Consider the following 25,302-nt stretch of genomic DNA (forward strand, 5'->3'; position numbering starts at 1 on the left):
AGATGGATCAAAAGCCAATCACTTTTTCAAAACTAAATCTGGACCAAGTTCATGGGCGCCCAAAAAGGTAGGCATTGAACTCTCCCCACTTGAAAATCCAAATATTTTGACATGTTCTCTAAAGCCACAAACCTTGGTAACGGCTACGACCCACACTCCATTGTAGTTTAGCCTTTCAACACACTTTTATTTTCCGGTTTAGATGCATTCCAGCAGCTAAGACCTCAATTCCTCTTTTCAAAATTCAAAATAAATTTCCCCCATATCAGATCCTGAAAATTCAAAATTCTTGGTTGGCCGACTTCTAGTAGGATTTAGAGCATTAAAGTGACACATTTTGAAGTTGGACCCTTTATAAAAGTTTTAGATCTCATTCTCAGCTTTCCAACACACCTGGGATTTCTTTATTATGACTTATATTACTCCAGATACAGGCTAAAAATCAAAACAGGGTCTGGGCTGTAGTAAACTTTCGGAGAGATTCTAACTTTTCCGTTTATGCTAAATTTTGAACTTTAAAAGGGTAGAACTGGATTTTGAACTCTTCATAAAAGTTTTAAACCTACATCTTAGCTTTTGAACAAGTCAAAAAAATCCGAAAATGGAGGTATGTAGTTCTAGTTAGAACCCAAAAATCGAACAGTGTTCTCGTTTGACTAGACCAAACCAGCTAGGATTTGCTCTCTATACCTAGCCCCATTTTTTCCTCTTCACATCATCCCAATTTCATCCTAATTCAATAATTAAATACCTACAAAATAACAAGAATTTCAAAGAATTAAATAAATGTAAAAGATACCTAAAAATCTAGAAAAATGAGCTAAGAAACATACAAAACACTAAAATCAAAACAATTAGAACTTAGAAAATGTGTGTAACAAATTCTCACATCAGGAATACGAAATGTCATAGCTCTTCCCCCAAGACAAGTAGTACGAAGCATCACAACCCCTCCATTGAGGCAAGCAATCTCAGCCAAATAGATGGCTAAAAAGAAATCAAGAATATGAATAGACAATCACGACACAAAACAAGCATGCGATTATGTGGCAAAGGAACAAAATGTACTTGCTGAATATAGGGCACCACGGTTTATATAGACAAAGGACCAAAGAAAAAGAATATACATCACAGAATGTGTAGAAAGAAATAAATAAAATCAATCGAGGGAGGCATCATGGCCCATCTCGAGGGTGCCCGAATCTGACCTATGCTCTATAGGGTCTGCCCTAGTCTCCTCGAAGCTGCCTCCCCCAAAATTAATACCCAGGACATCCTCAAAAGGATAGTCTAAGGGGTCATCATCTTCAGGTAGAAAACCATCCTGAATCATCACCCACCCAATCTCCCCTGCAAGGTTAAGGGCAACCAGATCAAATCAAGCTTGAGATCTTTGAGGTCAGCGGTCTGCAAGTGCACCTAGAAAGCCTTGAAATTCTCTTGAGGGTTCAGGATGACATAGTCGAGTATCCTTTTGAGGCCTTCAAGATATCTGTGGGACCAAGTGTCATCTTGAACATAAAGGGCCCTCCCTAGTTGTTCACTTGAGCAGGTGGCAACTTCTTGCACCTACAACAAGTCACTCTGAAGACCCCAAATAACCACAAACTGAGCGGGTTGCAACTTCTAAGCTGCTCCCAATTTGGTCAACACCTCATTCTCACTGATTTTGGACACAGACAGTAAGGCTTCTCAATCCTTTGCAATGGCTAACAAGGTTGAGCGCTCCTCCTCCAACATCTTTAGCCACTGAGTATCAAAATCCCTGAGGCCCGACCTTTTGTTCTCTGCCTACAACAAATCTAGTGACTCCTGGGCCTTCATGGCCCACTAGCCATGGCTAGTTCCACCTCCAAGTAGTTTCTCTCCTCACTCTCCCTGTTGGTATAATGAAGAGTAGTCATCACCATGGATCGAAGTTCAGGTTCTCCCTCTCAACTCCCTCTCAGCCGCTCACAATGTGCTCGGCCAACCATTCAACCCTTTGTAGACTCCACAATCAGAAGCAAGAAGATTAGAATAAAATAGAAAGGGAGAAAGTGGAGTTGAGAAAAGAATATGAAGCGAGAAGATACCTTAGAGAGAAGTTTCCGCAATGACTTAAGGAGTATAGAAAGCTACTCGGACAAGAAAAGATGGAAACACGCCATCTCAATGGGAATCCACATTTGGGCATTTCGAGGAAGCCAAACCACATTAATTGTTTTACTAAAGGGCCACACTGTATTGAATGAGATCTGCCAAGAGACACCCCCCGCTCAGTCGCAGGTTATGGGTCTCTGATCCCGTACATAAGTATAAAAGCAACTCCCATGCACCGAAATGGGGTTGGACTCACAAAAAACTCTACCTACAATAACTATATATGAATTTCCTTCTTCAGCCCCTATTGACTTAGGCATCGAAGGTTCCTCCTAGTTGCTACACTGTCTGTGGGATGTAGGAGTTGATTCATGTTTGTTGGACCCAAATCAAAGACCTGATTTGCCCGAGGGCCAGGCCCAACAATGTATGAAACATGACGTCAACAATGATGTTTTATGAGATTTTAGAAGAAAAGAAAGAAAAAGTTAAATAAAAATATTATAAAGTTAAAATATTGTTAGAATATAATTTTTGTTTTGAAATTTGAAAATTCTGAGTTGTTTTTTGTGTTTTGTTTGAAATTTTGGAAAAGTTGTAATGATAAAGTAATGATTAGATGAAAAAGTTAAATATTTAAAATTGGAAAGTGGTTGTGTTTTATAATGATGTTTGGGAAGGAAATCAAATGAGATGAAACCATTCCCATATTCCAAACAAGCCCTTAGTCAATCGTAACTGATCAAGATCTTGCTGGACAAAGACTAGTTAAGGCAAGGTCAATATTTTACATGGATTATGTTATTGATATACAAAGCAAAACGACAATAAAAGTTGAAAATTTTGTAGGATAGTTATTTTCTTCCCCCTTGAGACTACTTTGTGTGAATACGGGAGTGAAATTCACATGGTGAAGAGTTTTGTAAATGATTTAACCATATAAAGTAAGAATCTCCATTAATATAATGGTAAATCTATGGTAAAAAACACCTGTCGAAGACATTGAAAACCACCATAATCATTTTGAAACCACTTTAGACAAATGTTTACCAATTAATAAATAGTTTTCTAATAATAGAATTTTTTTTACAAAAGACAATGCTAGGACCACCGAGAAAATGAACCCACCGAGGAATTGTACCGATAGTGAACGTTTTTTAAGCATATTATATATATATATATATATATATATATATATATTTAAAAGTACAAAAAATAAAATAGACAAACACAAACATAAAAAAATAAACAAACACAAATCCTTAAAAAGTCTACATTTCAAAAGTCTACATTTAAAAGCTCTACAATTAAAAGCTTTATTACCTACAAGAATACCTAAAAAGCTTTTAAAAAAATCTAAAACGATTCTCTGAAATCTCATAGCTAAATTCACCATTCCTTTGTGGTAATCAAAACCAAGAAGCACAGCTAAAGACCTTGGATCTTAGTGTCATATGTAGAGTCAAAAGTAACCATGTCATCAAAATGGGTAACATCAATTATCATTTGAGCATTAGTATATTTGTTTATATAAGTTATTTTTCCTGTCTGGAGACTTGGATAAATAAAGAGGAATTTCTTTTGCAAAACAAGGGAACCTAATATCTCCTTATAAGAGAAGGAATAATCAGTGCAATCCTCAGAAAATAAGAAAATGTATCATCTTTGATAATGAGTCCAACTCCAATCATGTCTCTCTAGATTCTAGACTAAAAATTTCCTAGAACAATTATGATTGCTGTGACACAGACGCTGGAAGATTGAATTGTCAGCCTTTGATTTCCATAAAAACTTGACCGGTGCAAAACTGCAAGTGCACAGTATCGTAGTTTTATAATAAAGTGGTAAGAAGAGTATCGTCCTCAGAGATTGGTACCTTACTCTTGCCAAATACCAAAATTATACTAATCTCAATTTTATCTAGAGCAATCGCTAAGGTTTTTGTAGTTGCAAATAAAACTAGATCAACTCAAAGAGAAATAAGCAAAGAAAATAAAACTGACTTTCAAAGATCAAATTCAATAGGGAAGAAAACTTCTAGGAAATCGATTTCACCATAATTCTTCACTATGCTTTTCTCATCCAGCTAATTTAACTTAAACCTCTTTTGTCTATTAGCAAATCTCTAATTCATCCAAAAGCCTCTTTCGATAGTCAATTGGAAGTGATTCTAGTTTATCAATTCACACAAGAGTATGCAAATTAAATAATCAAGAATGCAATAACACCAATGATTTAATTACTACACAGGTTCATACAAGTCTTTCGATCTCTATACTTACCTATGCTGAAATATCCAAGATCTACCCTATGATTCCCTCTTTCGATAGCAAATCACAAGATTAATAATCATCTAATCAATGGCCAGTTAATTAGAAGCATTAAACTCAGAATAAATCAGATAAACAAAGAGAGAATTGCATTAAATTAGCATGGACAAACAAGCATAGTTCAGAAATAGGTTAAATCGTTTTCCTAGAATAAAGAAAATTTAGCTCATGCTAGAAATGGAATTCAACATAAACGAATTCACCATAATTGTTCTGAGAAGATGGGAAGAAGAAAATAAACACTGAAAAATCCTCCTTGCAGCCTCAACTCGTTGTCAAAAGCTCAAGGGAACGATTCAACGCTTTTCTCCCGTCCGTGCTCGTGTATGAATCCAACGTACGTGCATTAAATTGGAATTCCGTCTCCAAAACAAATGATTTGAATCCCTCTAGCTATGTTTTTCTCTCCCAAAGAGTGTTCTCCAGTCAAAACTCGCGGCTCTAGAGTGAAAATGGCTTTTATATGGTCCCACGGCGGAAAACCTAAAATCTGTCAAAATACGATGTTCGCTCGAGTGGGGTGTCGAGCGCGCGTCGAGCGTTCGACTCTGCCTATTTTGCTCGAGCGTCCTATCGAGTGCACATCGAGCGTTCGACTCTACCTGATTTCGCTCGAGCGGCCAATGTCTCTGCTCGAGCGATCTTCGTTTTTCAGCAACCCGCTCGAGCTCCCTGTCGAGCGGCAGTCGAGCGTTTGAATCTGCCTGAATTCGCTCGAGCGGCCAAAAGCCTCCGCTCGAGCGAACTTGTAAAATCTGCAATATGAAATTTTGCAAGCCATCAAATACCCCCAAACTTACAACTTTGTTTGTTCTCAAACAAAAAGAAAAACAAATGATAGTTTAGGCAATATCAACTCGACCCCAAAGAGAAGTATCATCACTCACCAAGCTTTTATGAATTTAGATTTCATCTCTAGTATCTTACTCTTTTAACATCAAAGATAGCAAGAAAATCAATCAAAAATTTTGCAATTTGTCAAGCAAGAGTTAGGCGTTTACTTCAACCTAAAGCTAAGACCTTGAGTGTGCGTGTGATATAGTCAATTTAACCTCAAACCACCTGCAAACTCAGATAAAAGTAGAACAACCAAAATCAGAAGAATTCTCTTAAAACTTAACCCCGTAAGTCCAATTTTCAGAAATCCTCTCCACTAATGTAGTCAACACCAAAATCAAAGATCAAAAGGTCTTTATTAAGGTTGTAATGATAGGCCACAGGGTGAGGGTTAAGAAAGAACTGGATATGGGAAATTAAATCAAACTGGGAAAATACTTAGTGAAAAGAACATTAAAAGAGAAACTCACATGATTCAAATCATAGCTCTTTCTTGGCAATATGCTCATACTTGTGGCATTATTATTGCTGTAATCACTGATGTAATACCAACACTTCCCTTAACAAAATTTGAGGTAATTCACTTTCTGCTTGGCGACTTCTTTTTCTTTTCTTTTCTTTTTCTTTTTCCTCTTCTTCTTCTTCTTTTTTTTTTTTTTTTTTTTTTATCACTTCCTTTCTTCTTCTTCTTTTTCTTTGATCAAATAGAGCAAACATAATACGTTTCATCATGAAACCAATTTTCTCTTTTAAATGTAACTCTCCACCAAAGTATTTTCTCAAGCTCTCAACGGTAGATTCATTGTTTTTCAGGCTTAGAGCGGGCATGGTTTATGTAGTTTAAAGAATCAATAAAGGCTCATGAAGGCTCAAGGGGGTTGACTATGGAAACACACCATGTAATGATTGCATGACATTTAGGACGGCTGGGAAAGCTTTTTGATTATGCCAAAGAAATGCCTAGATCATTTCTCTAATATTTGGCCTCAACTAGGATTTCGCCTCAAGGACCCATCAACGGATTCTAGAGCAAAGCAAAATCGAACCTCCCTCTTTCAATTAATTCAACTTCTTCTCTTCATAAGCAAAATGGAATAAGAGAAAAACGACTATGTGCTCAATTGTGTTCAAGGTCAAAGATTTAAACCAAAGTACCCACAAAACTTCACTTGACATAAAAGAAATTTTTGAAAACTTTTCTCAAAACTATCTTCAATCACAAATTTCAGAGTCATAGAGAATTCAATCTTACTCCAATGCATGCTTGGTAAGAGACTCAAACAACCCATCAACAACCCAAGACTTAGAACACAAGAGGATCAAATGATTATAAGAGTTTACACCCCCAAACTTAAACTAAACAATGTCCTCATTGTAATACAAAAGTAAAAAGGATTGAAGAAATAAAAGAACTTCCCTGGTTGCATCATGAATCTTCCGTAGATTAGAATTTTTCAGCTCTTTATTCTTGCTAAATAAACCTGCATCAAAAACCAATTTATTAAAACTTAAATAAATAAAGATAATAAAATAAATGAAAGAAAGAAAGATAGATCTATGGGTTGCCTCCCATAAGCGCTTGTTTTAAAGTCTACAGCCAGACTTTTCAATCTTCATCAATCGGGATCTCCAAAAGGAATAAGAGTATAGTTCCTCTCCACTTCATTGCTAAGTGATGTATCCTGCTGCAGGGCTCGTTCTAGGTGATTGGCTGGTGCATCTTCTTTAAAGGCCTTTTCTTCACATTGCTTAATGTCATCAACCCGAAAACAAGTGCTTGGCTCTTCTGAAATTCTCATGGCTTGGTAAATGTTGAACAAAACCTCTTCCTTGTTCACTCTCAATGTTAACTCACCCTTTTGAACATCAATCAAAGCTCTTCCCGTGGCCAAGAATGGTCGACCAAGAATTAGTTGGACTTCTTCATCTTCTTCCATGTCTAACACCACAAAATCAGCAGGGAAGATAAATTTATCCACTTTTACCAATACGTCTTCTATGATTCCACGTGGATACTTGATGGACCGATCCGCTAGTTGCAAAGAAATTGTTGTAGGCTTCATCTCTTCAAGTCCTAATTTCCTGCAAACAGAAAGTGGCATAAGATTAATGCTAGCACCAAGATCACATAAAACTTTATCAAAAAATGAATTTCCAATAGTGCAAGGCAAAGTGAAACTCCCCGGATCTTTCAATTTTTGAGGCAATTTCTTTTGAAGAATAGCACTGCATTCTTCAGAAAGCTTCACTATTTCAAACTCTTCCAATCTTCTCTTCTTGGAAATGATGTCCTTCAGGAATTTGACATAATTTGGCATTTGTTCCAAGGCATCTGCAAAAGGAATATTAATGTGAATTTTCTTAAAAATATCCAAAAACTTAGAAAATTGCTTATCTAGTTTTTGCTTTTGAAAACGCTGAGGGTAAGGAAGTGGAGGAGCAAGAATAGGAGGATTGTCAGGAAATGAAATTGTAGGAGCAAAGTCGGTCTCCTCTAGTGTATCATTGACAATCTCATCTTCTTCTACTTTATTCTTGCTTTGGCCAATGTTCACAGCTGTAGGGGTGGACTTGCTCTCCTTCAATGGTGACCTCTCTATTTCTTTTCCACTCCTAAGTGTGATGGCCTTGCATTGTTCCTTTGGATTCACTTCAGTGTTGCTGGGAAAAGCTCCTCTTTGTTGGGCATTGATGGTAGTGGCTAGTTGCCCAATTTGCACTTCAATATTCTTTATAGCAGCTCCCATATTGCTACAATGAGTCTCAATGTTGTCCAACCGTGAATCAGTCTTTATAAACCTTGCATTGGTCTCCTGAACAAAGGAAACCATGGCATCCTCAAGTGACATCTTCCTCTCGCTTGGTTGGCTATCAAATCCGGGAGGATGTTGAGGTTGCAACACATTCTTGGTATTTCCATATGACAAATTCTCATGATTTCTAAGCCCTGGATGATAGTAATTTGGCATAGGATTACCACGATAATTGTAGTTCTGATTGTTGACATATTGAACTTGTTCTTGACTCGCCTCATTGCTTGGAACTATCATGCTTGTGGATGCAACATATTCTGTACTTTGTGGTATCCTTTGTGTTGTCAAGGCTGAAATCTGATGAGATAGAGTAGCTACTTGAGCGGAAAGAGCTGCTATCGGCTCCAAGTCATGAATTCCAGCAACCTTCTTAGCCAAAGTCCTCTCAGTTGGCCATTGATAGTTGTTTGAGGCCATTTCCTCCAAAAGTGCAGTAGCACCTTCAGCTGTCTTCGACATCAAAGTTCCACCAAAAGCAGCATAAACTATAGTTCGAGTTTGCCCATTTAACCCGTTGTAGAACATCTGAACTTGCAACCAATCTGGCAATCCATGTTGTGGGCAACGTCGAACCAAGTCTTTATACCTCTCCCATGCTTCATAGAGTGACTCAAAATCATTTTGCTTGAACCGGCCAATCTCACTCCTGAGTTGGGCTGTTTTTGCAGGAGGAAAGAATTTAGCAAGAAACCTCTCAGCCATGTCCTGCCAACTAACAATGCTTCCCGGTTGTAGAGATTGTAGCCAACCTCTAGCCTTGTCCCTCAAAGAGAAAGGAAACAATCTCAGTCTAATGGTGTCTTCAGTAACACCATTGATCTTCACAGTGTCACAAATCTCCAAAAACATAGCCAAATGAATATTGGGATCATCCAGTGGCGATCCGCTGAATTGAGCCTGCTGCACCATGCTAATCAAAGCTGGTTTGAGCTCAAAGTTGTTGGCATTGATTGGCTGGCGCATTATGCTCGAGTAATTTCCATTCACAACTGGCCGCACATAGTCCTTCAAGGTGCGTGGTAGTACCTCACGATCTTCTTCAGCCATAGCTAGTATCTTATTTCTTCTTAGTGATCTAAGAGTTCTTTCAATCTCCGGATCAACAGGAATAATGTCACGAGATCTAGTACGGCGCATCCAATGTCAAAAACACACCTGTAGAACAAATTAAAACAAAATTCTAAATTAAAACCAAGATTACTTTGTATCGATATTGACGAAAAGAATAAGAATAAACCAATCCCCGGCAACGGCGCCAAAAACTTGACCGGTGCAACATTGCAAGTGCACAGTATCGTAGTTTTATAATAAAGTGGTAAGAAGAGTATCGCCCTCAGGGATTGGTACCTTACTCTTGCCAAATACCAAAATTATACTAATCTCAATTTTATCTAGAGCAATCGCTAAGGTTTTTGTAGTTGCAAATAAAACTAGATCAACTCAAAGAGAAATAAGCAAAGAAAATAAAACTGACTTTCAAAGATCAAATTCAATAGGGAAGAAAACTTCTAGGAAATCGATTTCACCATAATTCTTCACTATGCTTTTCTCATCCAGCTAATTTAACTTAAACCTCTTTTGTCTATTAGCAAATCTCTAATTCATCCAAAAGCCTCTTTCGATAGTCAATTGGAAGTGATTCTAGTTTATCAATTCACACAAGAGTATGCAAATTAAATAATCAAGAACGCAATAACACCAATGATTTAATTACTACACAGGTTCATACAAGTCTTTCGATCTCTATACTTACCTATGCTGAAATATCCAAGATCTACCCTATGATTCCCTCTTTCGATAGCAAATCACAAGATTAATAATCATCTAATCAATGGCCAGTTAATTAGAAGCATTAAACTCAGAATAAATCAGATAAACAAAGAGAGAATTGCATTAAATTAGCATGGACAAACAAGCATAGTTCGGAAATAGGTTACATCGTTTTCCTAGAATAAAGAAAATTTAGCTCATGCTAGAAATAGAATTCAACATAAACGAATTCACCATAATTGTTCTGAGAAGATGGGAAGAAGAAAATAAACACTGAAAAATCCTCCTTGCAGCCTCAACTCGTTGTCAAAAGCTCAAGGGATCGATTCAACGCTTTTCTCCTGTCCGTGCTCGTGTATGAATCCAACGTACGTGCAATAAATTGGAATTTTGTCTCCAAAACAAATGATTTGAATCCCTCTAGCTATGTTTTTCTCTCCCAAAGAGTGTTCTCCAGTCAAAACTCGCGGCTCTAGAGTGAAAAATGGCTTTTATATGGTCCCACGGCGGAAAACCTAAAATCTGTCAAAATACGATGTTCGCTCGAGCGGGGTGTCGAGCGCAAGTCGAGCGTTCGATTCTGCCTATTTTGCTCGAGCATCCTATCGAGCGCACATTGAGCGTTCGACTCTGCCTGATTTCGCTCGAGCGGCCAATGTCTCTGCTCGAGCGATCTTCGTTTTTCAGCAACCCGCTCGAGCTCCCTGTCGAGCGGCAGTCGAGCGTTTGAATCTGCCTGAATTCGCTCGAGCAGCCAAAAGCCTCCGCTCGAGCGAACTTGTAAAATCTACAATATGAAATTTTGCAAGCCATCAATTTCCAACCAGTTCTCTTCTCTCTAGGAATCGTAATGAAGGAAAATTCACATTTGCTAGGACCCATTCTAACCTGGAAAAAGTAAAAGTAATTAGTTCATACAAGAGAAAACGGGAACAAAAAATTGAAAGAAAATTAGCCTATACAATGCAATCAAATGGGTTAAAAGTAATGGTAGGTACAAGTTTAGGGCATGTAAGTCTCGTATAGACCTTTTAAAAAAATGAGATTCACCATAAAAAATGGATTTTTTAGGTGGGTCCCACTTTTTTCTTCCAAAAGGCCTGCAGGGGGTAATTTCATGCTCTAGGCCTCCATAAATCATTTTTCAAAATAAGAATTCTATTCATCATCCCCACACGCTACACTTTTTTTTCAATTATCAAATGTATAGTATATAGATGATGAGTAGAAGAATTCAATTAGTTTAAGAAGAATAAAATTAAAAATAAATATAAAAAAGTGTGGTATGTGGTGTGTGGGAATGATAAGTAGCAAAGATCTTTCCAAAATATATAGGTCAATTCATTTGGCAGCGAATGGGTTGAAAAGTAATTCCAAACATCTTACGAAAATTGAAAGACACCCTCCTTCAGCCCCTCTTGATCACGCTGTCCTTTACCAAATCAATCTGTAAACAAAAGATTAACGGCTTGCCATCAAGTGTATAAAAAGCCAATAGAGAGAGAGAGAGAGAGAGAGAGAGAGAGAGAGAGAGAGAGAGAGAGAGAGAGAGAGGTAGTTATTCAATCTGATCCAATAGTTTCTTCTGAGTAATTACAAACTATATTAACTTTACAAAAAAATGCTCACAAGGGGGTGCATTCTGCGCCTCAATAGAACCCATAACCAATGCAGCAAAATAGTTGGGCCTATAGCTCAAAATAAAATTTTGAAACATGGGCCAAAGGATCAAATCAATAAAACTTCTCAGAAGCTAAGGCGAGGGGCCAGCTAGAGCAGCAGTGATACCAATGGTAGTAACCACAAGAGACAAAAGACGATATTGCTAGAGGAGGCTACAGACAAGGTATACTAGGGCATCCTTTTCTCTACATGGGAGCGTTGTTGCACTTTAAGAGGGCCAACAAAAAACTACTACGGTCTTCCAATGAGTGGCAAGGGCTCATTAAAACACTACCAAGCAGCCACTCAGATGTATTGTTGATGGTAAATCTTGTTGGCAAGGGGAAGAAAATGCACAAATCATTAACAAAATTACTGTTGAGATGATGCAGGAGTTCCACAAGTGTTGATGGCCAAGCATGGGGCAAGGATGCACATATAAAGACTCCATCCCGTAGAGAAAAGGTTGGGATCAAGCCTAAGGAGGCACAAGATCAATGAAACTGGCAAGGGATGGATCTGATGCAGAGAAAATGGGAAGAAGAAAAAGCAATAAAAAGATGGGTTGAAGAGAAGGGAAAGTGGGAAGAGAGGTAAGGAAAAGGGAAGGGGAAGGAGGGCGAGGGATGGAAGGGAGGGCATTCAGGGCCACCCAAAAAGCATAGGTGTAGGTACCTTACAAAGTGGGCGTGGGGAGAGACAGGGTACTCTCACGAAATGGCTCTTAGAGTTGAAATAGCAACATTTCTTTTACTTGGCTCTGGTACTATGATACAAAAGTAATTACAAAATCACAAAATAAGAATTTACACATAATTGAATTAGAAACATATGAGAACTCATGTCATTAAATAAGCAAAAAAAAAAAAAACATTTCATTATAAACAAATTATAAAAGCTCAAATGGCAAGCAAAAGACTCAATCAAATCTGGCTAAACTTTATAATTGTGACTTAAAAATAAACTATTTCATTATTATAATTCAATAGATATTTCTTTTATAATTAATAAGAGATTTTATTACCAAGAATAGGCACAACTCAAATTCACACGAAGTATACAAAGGAAATACTTACTACACTCTAGAAGCAAAAATCCTAGCCCACAAACACACGATACAAAAGAAAAAAATTTGAAGCTCTTTGAGAGAATGCTTTGTCTTCAAATCATCTCTCGTTCCTTTCCAGCCAAATGCACAACATTAAACACAAAGGAATCATATTCCATATGGTAGATGTGTCCCACCTTGTTATGAAATTAATCTATCTTCAATGTGCCCTTGAATCGACCCATCAGATGAGGGACATGGAATAAAATGATTGGAAGGTTACCTCCGAACAAAATACCTCAGTGTTTTTCTCATATTCTTACGTATTAATGTGTCTATGTAATGGCCCAATTATCACTATATCTCACATTATCATTCATCAAGAGAATAAATAAATTAACCAACTACAATTTGAAGATTTTTTTTTTTCATAAGTGCACAACAATTTCAAATTTTAGTATACAACAAGTAGATGACCCAAGGTCAATATAATAACCTTGTGGTGTGGAATGTAATGATGCCAAGCATAACAAGCCTCCCCAAATAATAGAAGCATGGATTGTGGGTGAAGATAGATTGCCCTCCTTAAGAAACTTTTGTCATTTTCATACTGGGGCTTGAGGTGTGGTTAGGAAGCCAAGCACATTTAGCATATTGCCAGAACTCCATTATGCAAAGCCCTACCAATGAAAGGCTAAATATCAATCATTCAAATGCAGAATGGGTGTCTACATGAGGAGACAAGCCCACCCCAGTTGGGTACTCATTAACCTGTAACATAACCATTGATCTTACATCTTAATCATAAATCCTAAAAATCTACCATCACATAGTTATGAGGGATTATTATAATTAAAAAGAACTACAAATACCATTATAATTAAAAGGATATTATATTGAAATTATTTTTCATTGGCACTGGGTGACCAAGAATAGCGTTTCGACTAATGGCCCCTAGAACAGCAAGGAGTTCCATTAGTGCACCTCGGATAATTCAAAAAGAAAATCCCCTAGTCTAATAGCCCCTAAAGATTGTTTGCACATAAGGAGATTTGAACCTTAAACTGTGGGAGGAGTATACCCCCAAGCCTAAGGCCTTTACCACTTGAGTCAACCCCTAGGAGTTTAATATTGACAATTTTTATTTTTTTTTATAATTAATAAGAGATTTATTACCAAGAATGGGCAAAGCTAGAGTACAGAAGGTATGCAAGAGGAAATACCTACATACACTAACTAAAAAAGACTAAAGCAAATCTAGAAATTCTTCTTCATTCAGTACAATAGCCTTAGCCCACAAACACAATTGGTTTTATATTGACAATTATCAGAATCATTATAAATATTGAAGGTAGGGAAAAGCATTACCACATAACGTCAATTGATCCAAAACTATATTGGAAGAATCATCATGATACAGAAATGGTGAGATCCTTTCAAGAGTGAGGAAAGCGAATGAGGAGGGAAGTTCAACTAATTTCTATTTCGTATTAATATTCCTAGTATGTACTACGAAAAGAGAGGGGTGGAGAAAGGGAAATAGAAAATTAAAATAAGGAAACGAAAAAAAATACTCAGTGATCAATTGACATTCATATTCTCCATGTGAAAGCCCTAGGATTTGTTGACACCTGTTAATTTTATTCAAAACCTAATCTAATGGAGAACCCATTATATCGTTTACTGGAAGAAGAGAAACTAGGAGAACGACATTATCCTCAGACACAGTACCCAACTGCACTCCCAACTTTAAACTTTCCTTCAGACATGGCACCAACGATAAACCGATAATTCCATTCCTGCAAAATGGTTGCTCAACACCTATATGGTTGTTGTCCATTATTTCGGTCACCATTACAGGTTCCTCCCCTCCATCAACATTGTGTGTATGTACTCCATCAGCTACTACTCCCTAAGGAGACATAGAAAAGGTAGGGAAAACACAACCTTCTGTTACCCCGTTTGTGTCTTTTAAAAGTGGCTTGACTGTTTCTTCCTAACTACACAAGACCCTGGAGGGACCACCATCTTCAACTAAAAATGGACCCTGTACAGAAGTACCAACCCCATTTGCAATTGGTGTCTGAGGTCCTACTGCTTCCTTAAGAGGCCAAGAAACTTATTGGTCCCTGTAACTGTTGCTAGTTCCTAAATAGGTGTATGCACTTGTACACTTCTAGTGTACCTTGGCTTTGCCTATCTTTATATCAATAAAATAACTTATTACTTATCAAAAAATAAATGAATAAATAAAAGAGGCCAAGAAATTTGACTTCCCATAAATGCCAGAGAAAACACATCCAATCTACAAATAGCAGACCCCACATGTAAACCAATTTGGAATTCCCCTACTAGCAATAACTTCTCTAGTTCTCATTCAAACACGATTGTCTAGTTCATAATTCTATTTTGCACCAATATAAGACCTTCTCTTCCTTAGTGACCATCATGTAAAATCTACTACAATTATTGGTCATAGAATACATTTGAAAGAATACTAAGAAGCCATAAACACGCATATACAACAACGAGAGAGCAGTACCACATGTTGATGTGAGAAGTTCTTGTGGCTTATTCTGGATTTCAAGAAGGCTAAATTATTATTCAATGTGTTTGAATTTGGTAAGTAATAAATGCAAATTTGGTAAGTAAGAAGTGCATAGAAGAATGTCAGTTACTTTAACAAAGCCTAGAACACTCAAGTTATCATACCCAGACAGTATAGAAAAACTACAAGAAACATAAAATAAAAACTCAGATCAACAATATGCTGAAAAGAAAATAATGGATGGAGGCAGCATTTGTAGCAAGATCCTGAAACTTAATCATAAGAACAACACTACAAACTATAATCATTTCTCATATTAGGTATAGCCACATTGTCCATAAACTTCCACAAGTTCTTGCAGCCAAAAAAATAGAAAACAAGAAATGAACATAGAGGAAAAAAGAAAAAGAAAATGAAAAATGAAGCCAAGAAATGCTTTATAGCTACTATAGCAGTGATAATTCCATAATCTAGCAATGCAAACTAATTTGTTTTTTTATACCACAGCCCCACAAAGTCTAGCCCAAAAAATATGCTGACTTGCATACATATCAACTCGGATGTACTTTTATATAAACATATGCACGCATATATAATGTGTGTGTGCACGCGCGCATCAAAGTGACAGGAGGAGCTAGTTTTTCTATATCATGTGACATACTTCGTAGCAAGATTCATAGCCATAATGCTGAACCCTTCTTTTGGTGAGACTTTTCCAAGGCCTAGCATCAACGGCAGCAAGCAATTCCTGAAAAATAAAGAAATGTAACATTTTTTCTTTTTAAAGGAAAGATACCATTTTATTCAACTTAAAGATAAAGAAGGAAACATATTACAATTGGGCTGAATGACCATTGTAGATGACCCCTCAGGAAGTTCTAAGGCTTCCTTAGCTAGACAATGTGCTTTTTGATTGTGCGTATGGACTTGTACAAACTAAGCAAGTAGATCTCTAGTATCTGACATAACCAATCCTACACTATCCCATCTTTCTTTGTGGAGATTAAGTACTTGGACTATCTGAAGAGAGTCACCCTCCAAGATCACTAAAGACAGGTTCAATTCAGATGCAAACATAGCAGCTTGAAGTCCTCCAATTGCCTCTGCAAGTAGGGGAATAACACAACCATCCTTAGCCACCTTTTTAGTAGCTACTATACCACCTACTTGATCTCGAGCTACCAATCCAATTCCCACCCTACCATGGGCTTCACTCAATGCTGCATCCCAATTTATCTTTACTACTCCCTCAGGAGGTGGGATCCAACTTGAGGCATGATTAGTGTGCATCCGGGAAGTTGATATAGGAACGATCTGAGCCACTTTGAAGTCATCAAGTTGATGAGCAACATTCTGTGCTAGTGCTTTTGGATGTAAGAATGATCCCTCAAAAACAAACTTGTTTCTTCTCTGCCAGATAACCCTTGCTGTCATAGAAAAACCTCAATTGTTTGTAAATCACATTGGTCCTTTAACCATTCCACTATCTCCATGAATCTCTCTGCCCTCACAGAGCTTTTTTGTAGTGTTATCGGCCCATTGCTCCACACATCCATGACTGAGGGACAATTCCACAATATATGGCCAATTGTCTCTTCTGAAGTGCAACAGATTTAGAATAAAGGACAGTTCACTATCTTCTTCTTGAAGAGATTCAGCATAGTTGGCAAGGACTCTAAGCAGGCTCTTCATACAAAAACCTTAACTGCATTAAGAACCTTAAGTTTCCAGAAACAAGTCCAGTTTTTAAAATTTAGTGCTCCACTTGATGACTGACCCCTCTGATTTGTTATGAGTTCCTTCTGCAAATGATATGCACTTTTCATTGAGAATCCTCCATCCTTAGTGCCTAGCCACATAAGTCTATCCTTTGCCCCAGATGAGCTCACATGAATCCTCTGAATGATAGCAGCATTTTCAGGACCAAGCATTCTTAAAATCTTCTCTCTATACCACTGCTTGGTATGTTCATTTATCAGTTCAGCTACCTTAGCTTCCTCATCAAAGTCTTGCCCATGGCCTTGAACCATAAAGGATGAAGGTTGAGGTAACTATCTGTCCTTCCAAATTCTGGTCTCCTTACCATTGCCAATTCTCCATATAGACCCTTTCACAATGAGAGCTCTTGAAGCCCAAATGCTTCTCCAAATAAGTGATGGTCGAGCCCCCAGTTTGGCCTGAAGAAAATTAGAGCTTCTGAAGTATTTTACCTTGAGTATTTGGGAAGCTAAAGATGCAGGAAACTGGATGATGCGCCAAGCTTGCTTAGCCAGCAGGGGTGTATTGAAGCTCTCGAACTCTCTGAAGCCCAAGCCTCTTGATTCCTTAGACTTTCCCATTTGACCCCAAGAGACCTAATGCACTTTATTCACTTTGTCTTGTTGGCCCCACCAGAATTGGTGCATCACTCTATCAATTTCCTTCAACAACACCTTGGGAAGTTTGAAAACTCCCATACAATATGTAGGGAGAGCCTGAATGACTGCTTTGAGTAGAATCTCCTTCCCTGCCTGTGAAAGGAACTTTGTCTTCCAGTTGCTCACCCTGCTTCTCACTTTATCAAGAATGCTTTTGAAGGCATTGTACCTTGATCTTCCCACCAAAGCAGGTAGACCAAGATACCTCTCATAGCATGTAGTAGCTCTTGTGCTAGCAATCCTCAGGATGTACTCTTTTGTTTCTGGTCTAGTATTGGCACTGAAGTAGATTGCAGTTTTATCTTTGTTAATCTTCTGACCCGAGGCCCCTTCATAACAACTGAGTAGAGAGTTGATAGTGGCCCATTCCTTAGCTTGTGCTCTACGAAACAATAAGCTATCATCTGCAAAAAATAAGTGGTTAATGATGACCTGGCCCCTGCCTATAGGATAACCATGAATTCTTTTATTCCTTTCAGCATGATTAAGGAGGTTACTAAGCACTTCAGCTACCAAGAGGAATAGATTTGGGGAGAGGGGGTCCCTTGTCTAAGGCCTCTAAAGGGTTTAAAAAAACCTTGGGAGGACCCATTAAGGAGCAGAGAATAAGACACAGTTGACACACAACCCATAACCAACCTGATCCACTTCTCAGAAAATCCCATTTTAACCATAACAGCTCGTAGGAAATCTCATTCAACCCTATCATGTGCTTTACTCATGTCAAGCTTAATTGCCATATGACCTTACTGTCTCCCTCCTTTAATGGACATGGAATGCATGGTTTCAAATGCCACTATTACATTATCAAGGATCAATCTCCCGGGGACAAAATCACTTTGTGTTGGGGAGATAATTTGAGGGAGGATCTTCTTTAGTCTATTGGATAGGACTTTTGACACCACTTTGTATAAGAAATTGCACAAAGAGATGGGTCTAAACTTCATTACAGTTTTAAGGCCCTTTACTTTGGGAATGAGGACTATAAAAGTGTTGTTAATACAACTAATATCCCCCCTTGAATTGAGAACTTCTAGCACAGCTTGAGTTACCTTATCACCAACAATGTCCCAATGTACTTGGTAGAATTCAGCAGGAAATCCATTGGGTCCAGGAGAGCCCAAAGGATTCATCTAAAATAAGGCTTCTTTTACCTCCCCTGCCAAGAATTTTGCATCAAGCAAGCTATTCATGTCCCTACCCACTTTTCTGTCTAGCCTGGCTAGGCACCCATTAATCCCCACATGATTACTTGAAAGAAAAGGGATTGGTAGTATTTCCCAAAGCACTCAGAAATTTCCTCCAAGTCCCTGGTCAGGTTACCATCATCTCTAGCCAAGCAATTGATCTCATTAGTTTTCCTCCTCTGGTTGGCACACCTGTGGAAGAACTTAGAATTACTATCTCCATCTTTGAGCCAAGCTTGCTTTGCCCTTTGTTTCCATTTAACATTATCCTCTTCAAGTAATTTTTCAATTTCCAGATGAGTTTCCTTGATAATTCTAGTATTGGTTCCTGTGTTGACTTCCTGCAAATTAGCCAATTGAGCCATCTTTGGTTGGATAACTTTCCTGTGTTACTTAAGGATGGTACTGCTCTGCTTCACTAAGTCTTCTTTACACTTTCCCAGGCATTGCTGAGACCACCATAGGTGGGATCCTCTTTGCTGCATTTGAGAGGACCAATAGTTGGCTATGATTTTAGAGTAGTCTTCGTGCAATTTCCAGGAGGCTTCATATATGAATATTCTCTCCCTTCCACCCCTTGCTGCCATACCTTCTCCCTCCCTTCCTAAGATGCATCACAAGTGGGCTATGATCTAAATAATGTGCTGCAAGAGCCTGGAAACAACAGTCAGAGAAGCTCAAAGTCAGTTCCAAATTTCCCAATGCACGGTCTAATCTTTCTTTGGTAAAGCAGTTAGAGAATGTGCCCCTCTCTATTGTTGCACCACGTGAACTTATTGCCTTCAAACCCCATGTCACTTAAGCCACAAATAACCATGTTGCTCCTAAATTCTTCCATTTGGTGGTAAGGTCTCTTAGCACTCCCATGTTTCTCATGTTGGTGCAATATCGCATTAAAATCTCCATAGCATAGCCATGCTAGTCCCTCCCTTGGTTTCAAAAGTCTCAAAAGTTTCCAACTATCTTTTCTATAAGCTGTTTCTGGTGAGCGATAAAAACCAGTCAAAAGTACTTGTTCATTACTATGTACCAGTTGCAAAAGCATAGAGATATGGTGCTGAGAATATGATTGAAGAATAAAATTATCCTCACTACGCCACATGAAGGCTAGGCCTTCACTCAAACCCCTGTTCTCAACCACAATACTGTAGTCAAAACCCACCCTTGTCCTCACCTCTTCCACCTTTTTCCTACCACATTTTATTTCCATTAAGAAAATAAACTTGGGCCAGTCAGTTTTCACCAGCAAATGAAGCTCTCCAACTATACGGGGGTTCCCAAGCCCCCTACAGTTCCAACTAAGGCCTATCATGGCCTTTGGTGGGGCTGCTTCTCTACCAATTGAGTATTGGATTTGTATTCTGCATTGACTTCATCCAACCTTGACTTTTTCCTCAGCAGAGTCACCTCCCTTCATAGCTATTGTCACTAGTACCCCTCTTTTTAGAATATGCCTTTCTTGCTCTAGTAACTTGAGGACTTACCTCTCTAGCCTTCCTTTTCCATGTAGACCCCCTCCTATTAATAGTGCTCCTAGAAGAGCTTTGGACAACATATTCAGAATTCTTAACTTTTCCCAAGGTGCCCTTGCCAAGAGTGTATAAATCATTCTTATGCAGGTTTGCCTCAGAAGCCTTAGTACTCACTATTTCCATAAGTGCCTCAGAAGCCTTATTACTCATTATTTCCATAAGGAAAATGTCCCATCAAGTAGCCACCATTTCAATATCTTCCTAAGATCTTGCATTGAAAAGAGCCTTTGACTTTACTCCCTGGCCTTCCAAGTTCGAGGCCTGCCCAGGAAGGGGTGTCCCATCCTTAGTACAAGGTCTCGTGTTTTCCCCATCAACCTCACCTACCTTAGAGGGTAGAACAGCAGTCTTCCCTTTTGGAGGATCCTTGATTGGCTCGAGATCATTCACCCAATTGCACTCCTTTCCACCTTTCGTATCAGCATTAACTGCGGCGCCCTCTTCTTCTTTGTGCCACCCCTTCTGTTGGTTAAACTCACTAGAACCACCATATTTACGGAAGTCAAAGATGGAGGAATTCACAGGTTGAGCTCTAATCCACGAACCAAACTGCTCTCGTGACTTTCCTTCCTCTGAACTTACCCCCTTTGGTTTACTACAGTTGCGTCCCTTATGAGATAATATGCCACATGTGAAGCATATGTTTTGGAGCCTCTCATACTTGCATGAAATCCAGTGTGTCTAGTTATCCAGCTTCAACCACTTCCCCCTAAGAAACGGTTTGTTCAAGTTCACAGCCACTCTCACCCTCATACATTTACCCCAAGCCCTGCCTTTAGAGTCTGCGTCAACTCGGATTACTTCCCTAATGGAGGCACCCAGCTGGGTACCAACTTCCACAGTCATTGCTGCGAAAGGAAGCCCATGCAACTGAACCCAAAAGGGTTCAAAGTTAAAACTAACTAAGCTCAGTGGCATTTTTTCATCAACTTCCTGAAGGGATAGAATGTTACGATCAAAAACCACGGTCTACCCTGAAGAACTTTCTCCTTGTCAGTTAGATATTGGAATGCTATCAAGACTTTGTGGTTATTGAGATCCTTGAATTGCACCCATTCCTCTATTTTCCACACTTGAGACATAGTAACACGAAAAGCTTCACTACTAATTCCCGTATCCGACATTATGCCTCCTATGATACAGTACTTCCAATGTGAGGAGCTATCCAAAGTTCCTTCATTAGAGTCTTGGAACACCTTGCTTTCCTCCTACAACAAATGCAGTCTCTCCCAGATCTCTTTGATAGTTCCTCTTCCTCCATAACCGTGTGCTAGAATAACTGTTAGTCTCACCCTTGAGAGACAAACTCTCCCTACCAGACGTAAGAAGACTAACCTAAAGAAATGTAACATAAAGAATATAGTGAAAGTCAAAAACTTTCATGCAAACGATGATGCAACATTTACTCAGACAGTATTAGAAGCTTAAGTGCAGAAGAATGAATAATGCAACAATAAAGTCTTGCAATAGAAAACAATGACCTAACCTCCTCTTCTTTGATGCTTACAAAGTCTTGCAATAATTAAAGACTTAGAATGTTCAACTCATAAGCCATCAATGATACTAAAACTGAGTCATTAACCTGCCCCTAAAGGCAAGCAACTTTATCAATCTATAAGAGACAAATACATAATGGATACTACGGCTTGTGTACGATAAGAGATAATGAGTTCCATTGAGACATTGACAATCTACTCGTACCTGAATGAACTCATTACCATACCTATAAAAGGCTCCCGATAAATACACAATGTTCCTAGCTACTTGTCCAGATTTCAACAATGAATTCAAATATCAAGTTTATTTAAGACAAATTCCCAGTTACCCGCTGAAGAGCAATAACCAAGTCTTACAAATCCCATGTGAGAAAACACCAATTATCACATCTAGTACTGTACAGTAGCTTTAGTATGAATTTAGTCATTACATAAAAATTCATCTTAAGGAGCAAAAAGTAAAACAATTCAAGATCACAGACAATGAACCTAGAAACAGCCTTTTGAGCAAATCAGGAGACATAATCGTTCAAGTTTAGCCTAATAATTTTAGTCACCAGGAGAGATTTTAGTCACCAAAATAATTTTTCATCTCTCAAAAGAAAACCATCTAATCACTAGCCTAGTTCTTGCAACAAAAACAGATACAAAACCAAAACAAGTTTCACAAACTTAAATAAAAATTCACAAGAAGTTTCTCCCCAACATATATATTGACTGAGCCTGCTAGTTCCATAACATACCTATGAAGTGGGTTGAAGTATTGAATACCAGATGTACAACGAAAGGCGTCCAAGGTTAGGACAAGATTGTCCATCAAATGCTTCCAATGCAATTGTGGCGGAACTCTCATCATGATAAGAAACAATAACATGGGCACCGCTGTCGTCAGCTGCAAAGACACCTATGAGTTCCCCAAAGGCACTGAAAACTGAGGTAATGGAGTCGTAAGAAAGTGCCACCACCGGCCCACAGTTGGCCACATAAAGGTTGGGACTCGAATCACCTTCAAACCCCTTCGGACGCCCAAATCTTGGCAATCCCATGGAAGTGAAGGATATCGTTACAGCCAATTGAAAAAGAAAACCTAAAGCAAGAAAGAAAGATTCCAATATTGTCAAAAGATCCAACACACTGGTGGTGGGAACAGGGAAGTCGTGCGAAGAATCAATGCAAAAATGAAGTGGGAGCCTGGAGGGACTTACACTGAAGAGGTTTAAGGAGGACGGTGATATTGATTTTGCTTGGCACAAAAAAGTAAGAGAACTTCTACACAACTTTCTACTGTAGCTCAACCTCTGCACACCAAGCATACGTGGATTTAATTTTTCTTTTTTTTAAAATAAAACTTGAGTTTAGAATCCTAAATCAGTCTTGCTATATGTTTCAACTTTCATAAATCAACATTTGCATTTCCCCCCACCCACCACCCCCCACGTCCTCACCCTCTCCCTAGCATTCTGCCCCCCAGCTCAGTTCTCTTATGTATGGCTTCATCGCACAGCCAGCAGTGTTGCTTCATACTGCTCATCTCTTGAACGACGCCATTTCTAGCCACCGACAGTGGTCTATTCCAAAAGAATGGTTTGTGTTTTTCTCTCTTTCTTTCCATTATGTTTCCATTTCCTAGCATCTGGTATCTAGTGTGTTTCTGTATTTTCATTTCCGTATCCTTTATGTAGGCAACTGCTGTAAACCGCTTTCATTAGTTTGCCTAGCTGGGAGGAGAATGATATTCCGAAAGAGGGAGAGTGTGGGAAAAGATGAATAGTGTGTGGAATTTGCAGTAGCAATATCGCACTTAGCAGAATAGGGTGGAGACGCAAGGGCCAAGGGCAATGGGTTTACTCCTTGAGACAATTGGGACAAATCTTAGTTATGAATTGAACCCTTAATTGATTTGTAAATAGTATAAGCATTTTGTTTCCAATTCCGGATATTTAGTTGCTCTAGGAAAGTGATAATTTTTCTTACTACTATTCAATTTTGCCCTTCCGCCCTTTATTGCTCTAGGAAAGTGATAATTTATTTATAGCTTGTGGCATGCTTGGAAATGAATATTCTGTTTGAAATGGGTTTCTATACTCTTATTTAGAGAGATTGATTTCTGTTTTGTCGTTTGAAATGGTTTCTTATTGAACTTTTGTGAGAAATCCATGGTTGAAATGCGCTTTCGTACTCTTATTTAGAGAAATGGATTTCTGCTTTGTTGTTTGGGATGATTTGAAATTGAACTTTTACTTGAAATCCATGGTTGAAATGGGCTTCTATAGTATTATTTAGATAAATGGATTTCTATTTTGTTGTTTGAGATGGTTTGAACTTAAACTTTTGTTTATAATATACATGGTTTGAAATGGAAAAACATTTTTCATTCTGTCCTGGTCATATTGAAAAGTTAAGAGTAGAAATCCATGAATTTATGTGGCCTCAAAGAGTCATTCATGGAGTTGAAAATTGATGAAAACAATAGAGCACAATTGAAAATTGACACTCCTAATTAGAAGTTACAATTGATTAATTATGAAATGCACTGGGATTCACTCACATTGCAATAACAGATTTCCCATGTCTTGCTTTTATTGGGTTCTTTGCATTGTTTGTTTGTAACATGTAAGGAGGGAAAAATTGCCAACATATATGCACATATCAGACATTCTTCAAGAATTTCTATTTGGCTATTTTAAATATTTTGGGTTTGAAAGATTAGCATATTTTGTATTGTTTCCGATCTATTAATATGTGACGTGTCGATGTTGTAGGTTGGGCATCCTTGCAAGTGTTTTTGTTGGTATGACTTGGAAATACCAAACTATGGCAAAAAGACAATGAAACGACTACAACAGTCACTTGATAAATTAAAAATTGAAATTGAAAAGATAGAATCAGCAGTGGATATTCAAACCCCTCGACATCAATTAGAAATAGAGGCTAGGAGGCACAAGAGGAAACTGGAGAAGACTATTTATGTTCTTACAATTTCAATGTCAAGGTTAATTTTTTTGGCATTACTTATATCCACTTGTTGGTTCAAAGAAAAATGTTAGTCATTTGATGTTGTAATAGAATTAACTGTGTGTATGTAGAAGTTCACATATTGGTGATTTATTGTGAACTATTTAATGTGTATGTAGAAGTTGTAATTTAATCCAATTGTTGAAAGGAGGTTTGAGGTCTCTAGTGAATGTGCATACAAATTACATCAAATATTCCATCCCAGGTTACACTTGAGGTGGACCATTTTTAAGTTACACATTTAATATCTTAAGAATTATGGCCATTCTTGCATATTTTTGTCATCGATGTTTCACCTGAGAGTACATCAAGCACAAACCTGAGACACATAGCATGCAGTAGGAAGCACAATCCTGAGACACATAGCAGCCCAATATGACCTGCAGCATCATTTCATATACCATTCACAAAAGAAACAAAAATACAATGATACCAAAATTATACAGTGAGTATCCAGGATCAAGTCATCATTTCATTCAACATCCAATATCCAAAAGCACTAAACATACATTATAAGAAATTAAAATCAGCGTGACATTAAAAACTAAAAACTTGGAATCCCCGA

The 25,302-nt window shown here is 38.1% G+C and overlaps 1 non-coding gene across 1 annotated transcript; it reads left to right on the forward strand.

Annotated features, from left to right (window-relative positions):
- The first annotated feature begins 8,609 nt into the window (after positions 1 to 8,609).
- On the forward strand, positions 8,610 to 8,716 carry LOC122283474. The gene has a single exon (XR_006230877.1). It is a non-coding gene; the product is annotated as a small nucleolar RNA R71 (small nucleolar RNA).
- Positions 8,717 to 25,302: the final 16,586 nt, after the last annotated feature.

This window comes from Carya illinoinensis, chromosome 11, assembly GCF_018687715.1.
Source record: "Carya illinoinensis cultivar Pawnee chromosome 11, C.illinoinensisPawnee_v1, whole genome shotgun sequence".
NCBI lineage: Eukaryota > Viridiplantae > Streptophyta > Magnoliopsida > Fagales > Juglandaceae > Carya > Carya illinoinensis.